This window comes from Talpa europaea, assembly GCF_964194135.1.
Source record: "Talpa europaea genome assembly, chromosome: 13".
NCBI lineage: Eukaryota > Metazoa > Chordata > Mammalia > Eulipotyphla > Talpidae > Talpa > Talpa europaea.
This window is the reverse complement of record NC_140080.1, coordinates 14,086,016-14,094,714: the sequence shown is the minus strand read 5'-3', so window position 1 is coordinate 14,094,714 and position 8,699 is coordinate 14,086,016.

The following is an 8,699-nucleotide window of genomic DNA, read 5'->3' as shown; positions in this document are numbered from 1 at the left end:
TGTAGAAACTTTGTGTTTCTGCAGGAACAGTGGGTGGGGACTTTAAATTATTGACAGGGACACAGGTTGGTGGTTTTACTGCAAAAATACACCCTGGATCTTATTATTTATTCTGAGGTCCGAAGAGGCCAAATTTTAAAAAGGTAACTCTCATGGACTGGGAAAATATGGCGTCCTAGTGCTAGAACTCTGCATTGGATTAGAGTTTGGCTGTGTGCCTCTGTTTGTTTGCTTTTTATTGTCGTTTTTTAATTTTTTTTGAGAAGAAGGCAGGAGGAAGACATGGACTTTTTTTTTTTTTAATTCACGCATCTTGAAGCAGAACTTGAGATCTATTAAAAACACTTGTTCTTGGGGTAGCCCCTTGGCTGCTGGTTCGGTGGCTTAGGCAGACAGTTCAAGCACTATTATTCCTCTTGCTGTCTGGAAAGCCAAAAACTGATTTACTTGGCCACTTTTAGGCCAGCAGCAGCTAGATCTGGCCCTGCCCCATTTGCTCAGGTTTGGATTCAAATTATTTCACATGACTCCTTAAGAAATACCATGATCTGACTTCTTCAAAAGTCTTTGCTTTCATTTCTCACCACTCCTTTCTTGCAGGTTATTTCCCAGCCATGGTGAACTTCTTTATTTTTTTTTTTTTAAATTGAAATGGCATTGCGTTATAGTATCATGTAAGTTTCCCATGTACATCATTGAGAATCAACATGTGCTCACCACTAAAATCACATGAAGGTCATCAACAAAAATCTACGTCTGTCCTTCATCGTAGATTTATCCGCTTTTCTTGCAGTTTCTCAACAGCCAGTCTTTTTCTTGCTTCTGAGTCTATCTCTCTGCCTTTCTCTTCAGATCTGCCTCACCTCTTCCTCTGTAAAAATTTCAACTGACCCTTCAAATTCTGCTGAATCATCACTGCCACTGGAAACTTTCCTCTCCCCACATACCCCTTTCCAGATGAGGAGCTTCATCATTCTGTTCACACACACTGTGTTCTTGGGCCTCGTCCCAGGGCAGAGCACACAGGCAGCAAACAGTAGGTGCTGAAGCAATGACTGAGTGAGTCAGTGGATGAGTGGATGGCTGTAATATGCTCATCCTCCTCCACCAATCAGAGGGGTAACTTTGAATAGGGTGCCCTAGAAGGTGAAGGGTGTTTCATATTCTTGAGTTGGGTGCCTTAGACTAAGGACTTGGAACCTGTCCAAAAGGCTTGGGAAAATACTTAGTTAATAAAACAGACAAAGCACAAAACGTCGTTCTTGAAGGACATCATATTCAATGCACCTTTAAGTCATTAAAACATCAGAAATTAAAAAAAAATTAGAGAACTTTGGCAGTAAACCTGCCTACTTAAACTTGATGTGTCTGTAGCAAGTCATTATTCTTCTGTGTCATAAAGGTCTAAATGAGGACTGGGGGGCCCCTTCATAGTTAGGTGGTTTTTTGAAATATGAAAATTGGAACTTTGCAATATGGAAATTGGAACTTTCAGAAACACGGCTTGCCTTATTCTTCTGTGGAGAAAAAGTCACTAATCTAGGAAGACCAGACCACATCTCCACACCTGTCTTTATGGACAAAGGTCGAATTGTGGCAGGTAAATATCACCACCCTCTTCTCTGAGGTAGCACTGAGAAAACTTTTTTTTTTCTGAGAAGCTAAAATTAAGCATTTGCTTCGCTTCAACTGTCTAGAGATTACCAAAAATATCATCATAGTCTGCTTTTAATTCTGGGCATATTATCCTTAGAAGTGAAAATTAGAAATAGGTTACTAGTGTGCCCCATTAAGAAATGTCAACTCTCAGAAAAAGGGAAAAAATGTGCAAAGCATATTTTCATTACAGAAGACTTCCGTAATCTGCCTTGGGACATTTAAGAGAACATTAAAAAAAAAAATAAAACACAGTAAACTGATTACCCAACATAAAATTAATCATGGTCACTGACTGGCTGTTCTTAGACGACACAGGACAGACGAGCACAGTGCTCAGCTTCAAGGACACATCCGCTAGCCAGTCCCCGAGGATGCGTCTGTCCTCCTCAAGGGCAGAACACGGAATCTGCCAGCTCTTAGGTGATTTCTGCTCTCACAAAACTGACAATAAGTGCCCATCCCCATTACAGTCACTGCTCAAGGTGGGATCGGACATGCAATGTGCTACTCTGGCCACAGGGGACAGAAGAGAGGCTGAGCCTCAGCCCTAAATACTAGGGTGGGACAGAGCTAACCTACTTGCAGAGCCTCATGCCCATGGGACAGCCAGACAGGAGCCGCTGTCAGCAGGAAATACAGCAGCCTCTGTCACAAGTGAGGCCGCAGTAGGCAAGGGAGTTCCAATCACAAGCAATGGGAATTTGAAGCTGCGTTCAAGGCTGACTCCAGCAAGAAGGAGGCATGGTGACAGGGCCTCACCATCAGGGCTGGAGGAGCACAAGACATGTGGGAACTGCCAGTGGCAGCAGGAGAAAGAACAGCAAATGGGATGGGAGTCAGGGAAAGTGGCTCTACTACCCCTGGCCTCTTTGAGAGTGGTCAGCAGTGACCGGAGCTGGGTCTCTGTGTGAAGGGCCCGAGGAGGTGTGCAGGGCAGAGCTCTAGATGCTCAGAAAGTCAGAGGGACAGGAAGTGGAGGGGAGTTGATCCTGGCACAGAATTCCACTCCTGGACATACTGGATCCACTGAGGGGGGACAGATGGCACGAGGTTCTAGAGCTGTGAGCGCACGGAAGTATCCAGGCATCTCCGGCAAAGAGAGAGAATCATCCCCGTCACAGGGAAGAGTGCCTTCAGCTGAGAGTCCAAGGAGGCCTGGGTGCTCCTGAGTGGGAAGCTTCGGAGGGGGTAAGACGGCAGCTTGGCTGGACAACCTGGAACTGAGGCAGCATGCATTGAAGACGCAGAAGAGTGAGGGCTGGGAAAGCAAAGTCTGTAAGAAGTTGAGCTCTGTGAGAGTGTCGGGGTGCTTAGGGCCTGGTCTGCTGAGGCTTTGGAGCAGTATGTGAGGCTAGGAGAGGGGGTTGGAGTTCCCTAGACCCAGGCTGGGGCGGAGATAGTGGACCCAGAGAGTCTCTTGGGTTAGAAGTGATCTGACGCCTCCCTCTTCAGTGAAGTGTGGCTCCTGAGTCTCTGGGTGGGGACTCATCTGTTTGTAGCTGACAAGAACCTGGCCTATCTGACCTCCGTCTGGGAGTTGACAGAGACTCAACACCAGGGTTCCTGACTTAGGGTGTGACTCAGCAGGCTGCAAACCATGTGGGCACATTCCCCAATAAACAAATCTCACAAAACAGGTGGGGTCACCCACCAGCCATAAAGCATCTTCTGGGGTCTGGGCTAAAGAATTCTGTGGTGGCAGCCTTGGGTTTTCTGCCTCCGCGTCCTATGGAATAGACTACGGCGACTGCAAGGATCAGTGACTGGCACTGTCACCTCTGAGTTTACCTTCTCTTCACAACAAGCTATAAGATTTTAATGGGCCTAAGAATTATTTGTAGGATTTGTTAAATATTAAGACTTTGTGTTTCATTGCCAAAATTAGTCAATCTAAATTTCCGAGTGTGTCTGAGGAGGCTTCCTTTAAAACAAGTTCACAGGGTGCTCCTTATAGCTTGAGATCTGGAGGCCATATTCAAGAAACAATAGTGCAGGGTCCCTTTTCTGATAGCCAGTGGATGTTCATTTTACTGGGATTGGATGGAATCTGCCCCAATTAGGCTCATTCATGGGTGCCTAGAGGTGGTTGTCAGGAGTTTGGGAGAGTTGTGGGCCAGACTGAACAATAAATAATGAAGATGAGATATCATGGGTAGATACTGAGGCTGGATCATTCTGGACTCTTTGGACTTTAGACTGGAGCCAACACCAAGGGATTACTGGTAAGGATGGAGCTATTCCTGGTTTATTGGAAGGACGCCCACACAGGCATGACAGCCAGACAGGGTCATAGACAGAGGTCACAGCAGGAAGAAGGGTTGAGACTGAAGCTTCAGGCTAGGTCATCAACACCCAAGGGAGCATTTCCAGATGCTCTTGACATGCTGACAGCGATGTGTTGCTGACAGTGGACTTGGGTTTGGGGGAACTCTGGTCTACACCTGTCCCATGCGATACTCAGCAATAATCATCCTCTATCAATCACATCTTCATTTCTCTAAGAAACATGGGTTTCGATGCTAGACTTGCTGGTCAGTATTTGGGTGGGCTTGTTTGAAATGTAAGGATGGAAGTTGATTCTTAAAAGTCTCCAGTGGGACACAGAGAGAGGTATAGAGGGGGAGGATAGTAGCCTGTTGGCGCTTGGTGGAGCTCAAGCAAAGCAGGTGCAGGTGTTAGGATGTGAAGTTGTATGCCCAAACATGTATTTTTTATTTATTTTTTTTCTATATTTTTCACATCATTTTTCATTTTTGTGCAATGTATGCTTTCTCCTCTCAGGTGCAGTCCCCATGAAATTCCCACCACCCATTCCCCCGTGCACCATCACCATAGTCCCTCGTGCTCTTTCCTCCCCTGTTTGATTGTGCTGCCTTCTCCCCCCTGCAGAATATCTCTGGTTTATAGTTGCCTGTCACTTTTGATATTTACTTTATTATAATTACTCTTTATTTTCCTGATCCCTTGTTTGGGTCTTCTACATTCCTCCTAAAAGTGAGACCATCCAGTAATTTTCTTTTTCTTTCTGACTTATTTCACTGAGCATGATCCCTTCTAGCTCCATCCAAGTTGCTGCAAATTGCATGTGTTTATCTTTTTTGAATGCTGAGTAATATTCCATGGTGTATATGTACCACATCTTCTTGATCCAGTCATCTATTTTAGGGCATTTGGGTTGTTTCCATAGCTTACGTATTGTAAACAGTGCTGCAATAAACATAGGGGTGCAGGTGTCCTTTTGAATTGATGTTTTAGTGTCCTTTGGGTAGATACCTAGGAGTGGAATTGCTGGATTATATGGAAGCTCCATTTTTAGCAGTTTGAGGAAACCCTAAACAGCTTTCCACAGTGGTTGGACCAGCCAAACATGTATTTTTTTAAATGAATGGCAAATCAATAAAATTCTGAAGGGAAACATAATTTAAAGAAAACAAATCTTCAGACTCTCATCTATCCATTTTTCCTGGAGAGCTAGTGTCAAGACACCCTGACCGCTGCAGGACATGAGATAACAAAGGAAAGAAATAATGCCACGAATTTCTAGCTTGTGATTAATGTGATGAGTGAGCTGACAGCACCAAGGAGCAAGACTGTGCCAAGAGCAAGTCATCAGAATTGGGTGACTGAGCTGCTGCCTCCTCACTGAGTATCATCGAGGGTCGCGAAGCAAGGGTAGGTCACTATATGCAAGGGCACTCTAGAAACCTCCCTGTTCTAAGAATCCTGTCCTGCATGCTTCTGTGATTTTTTTTAAAGATTTATTTTTGCACAAATAAAAGAACTGGGGTACAGGCTTCATTTGAAGTCACAAGTTTCCTTTCCAAAATGATAGTGCCCAAGGGTGTATTTATTCATTCTGGCTTTGGTAGATTGCTTTAACTGGACTGCTAAACACCTCAAAGCAGCTACAGTGAGAGGCTGTGAATTCTGGTTGAGGTGCAGAAATAAGAAAAGGTGTGTTATGGGCCTCCCCGGTGGCGCAGCAGTTGAGCGCTGGGTTGTGAAGCTGCCCACAGCCTCTGCAGTGCCGGTTCAATCCCCGGCTGCTCCCCGGCCACCGGAGGAGGGTCCCACATGGCGCGAAGACCTCTCCTGCCGCCCGCTGCTCCCCTCAGCAGTGTACTTCGTCAGTCTGCCTGCTCTGCTCCCCGCTCTGGCTCTGGTGAATTCTCTCACCCTCCCGTGCTTCTGACTGTACCCAGTGCTTGTATAAATAAATATAAATCTTAAAAAAAAAGGACTTAAAATTAAATATTTAAAAAAAAAAAAAGAAAAGGTGTGTTATGAGGAAGGGGTGTGGGGGGCTTTTCTACATACACATGGCAGCCCAGGATACCACCCTGTACTCCTGAGGAAGACAAATAGGGCCCATTCCTATTGTTTTCTGGGCTCCCTGCTTTCTCAATTGTCATCCTTCCTTCTCCCTGCCCTTTTGACTGGGGCTACTCCCACTAATCTTTTCTGATCCTGTTTAACCAGCACCTCCTTCCCAGACTTGCCCAAGGAGAGTTAGCAGTTCCCATCCGTTGGGGTGTGACAGCTGCTTGGGGTCTCTCAACTGTCTATTCTCACGTTGCTCCTACAGAACATAACTTCCTTAAAAACAGGGAAGGTATCCATTTAGTGTCTAACACAGTACACAACAGGATTCAATAATTAGTGACATAATACAAGAGTTTATGACACAAAACTTTGCCTTGGCTCAACAAATTCTCAGTATTAATAAAATAGATTTCTTGAAAAAATAGATTTCTTATATAACAAAGGCATTTCTAAACAGCAAGGGCAGCATACATTGCTCTGCTGTTTCATGCAACTTTTACATTCATTAGAGTATATTCCTTTCATATATCTCTCAATTAAACTGTTGCCCTGTATGTTAATAAAAAAAAAAAAAGAGAGGTGGTTTTCTTTTTATTCTGGTCTTTCCCCAAATTAGACCAGGTTCACAAAGTTTACTGAAACCGTGCAAATGGACTGTTGCATTGAAGTTTCTTGTTAAAGCAGAGACAAGTAAGAGCTAAACATTTGAAAATCCTTAGAAGAAATACTGTAGGAGGAATAATCTACCAATTATAGGATGTTACATGGGCCAAAAAAAAAATCCCGAGGGTGGCCAGGCAAATTTGGGAAAATCTGATATAGCATATTACACACACCAAGCTAGCAAAAATTCAAAGAAAGAAATCCAGTAGGCAAAAGGTTTGGTGAATTCAGCACACTCCCTCACCACTGGTAGATCAGATTCGTCTAACTTTTGGGGAAAGCAGTGTGATGATATATATGAAAAGTCAGAAAATTGTTCCGTAATCTAACTCCTGAAAATATATCCCAAAGCAAAACTTGAAAACAATTTATAACTTTAAAATGTTTAATAGTTTTAGTACTAAAGGTGCCCCATCACCCTTTTAGGTAATGAGTATATCCCTTCTGGGCTTAGCGTGTCCCTGGGACCTTTGGGGGAAGTGTCCTCATAGGTACTTGTGAAGCCCTGGGCCAGGCCAGGTGGATGAGTCAGAGCTGTAGACGCGCTGAGACGCAGGACACCCCTCAGGGATAATCTGGGTCTGCTCCTAGGTCCTTAGGAGGATTCCTCTTTTTGTCTGCCATCCTCTGGAAACCTGAACCAAAAAGGGTAATTCGGAGATGGTGTGTGGCCCTTGCCTTCCTTTTAGTCCTCTAATTCCCACCTGTACCATCTGCAGACTCCTTAAACTCAACTTCTTGACTTTCTTTGTTATGCCCTCCTCTCACCGCAGGTCCCCGCAAGATTTCTGAGACTCTTGGGAAGACAGGAACTGATGATTAATGGAGTCAACAGCCTTAAGAACCAAACCAATCCAACCCAAACCAACCAAGCCAAACAACATTTTTCCTTCTCATTCACAAAGGGTAGGGAGGAGGCTGTGCTTAGAAACAATGTAAGCTCTTCCAGAAAAAAAAAAAAAAAAAAAGACAGAAAGAAAGAAAAAGTAATTTTGGTTGAATTTCTATTGAAGAAAACAAAACAATTACAAAAAAAAAAAAAAAGCATTGGAAAACACATGTTGCTAAAATCTATAGAAGACAATCTCCAGTGGGGAGTTAATAGTAAATCAGTGGCCTTTAAGCATTTTTACTCTCATACGTCCGAAACTTTATCAGTCATTTGCATATTTCTCGGTTGACATCTAAAACTTTCCATCATACCTTTTTTTTTTTTTTAAAGATTTATTTATTTATTTATACAAGCACTGGGTACAATCAGAAGCGCAGGAGGGTGAGAGAATTCACCAGAGCCAGAGCAGGGAGCAGAACAGGCAGACAGATGGAGGACACTGCTGAGGGGAGCAGCGGGCGGCAGGAGAGGTCCGCGCGCCACGTGGGACCCTCACCTGGTGGCTGGGGATAGAACTGGCGCTGCAGAGGCTGCGGGCAGCCTGGCAACCCAGTGCTCAACCGCTGCGCCACCTGGGAGGCCCTCATCATACCTTTAAATAGTTGCAAAAGAAGCAATTTCATGCATAATGTAAACAGTGGTATTTTAAAATAGAACAGTCATTCAAATGAATCCAATGGAATCTAAATACCACAGCAATTATGTCTACCATGAACCATTTTAAAAACATGTGAACAAATTCTTCTTCACCAGAGCATATTTTAAATAGCTTATTTTCTCTTCACACAATGAACTCCATTTCATATTCCCATCCTTCAGGAGTAAATCCTAATTGAACATATTTTTATGTCTCAATAGTGAATAGTGTTTTATCAATACTACAATAAACACTATTACATCTTTCTGCCATGAAAATATGTATGTAAATTAAATTTTTTTAATTTCCAATGACTGAAAGATTGTAAGTGCTGAAACATTTTATTTTAGTTAGTGATATCATTACATTGACTAGTAATAATCAAATATTCAAAATAGTACAAAATATATTAGTTTATAATTATAAAAAAAGCACATACTTTTTGACAATTAGTGGATGCACTTGTTATTTATTACGTCTTTCAACCATGAGCAAGCTTAACATCAATCTTTCCTCAGTGCTTCA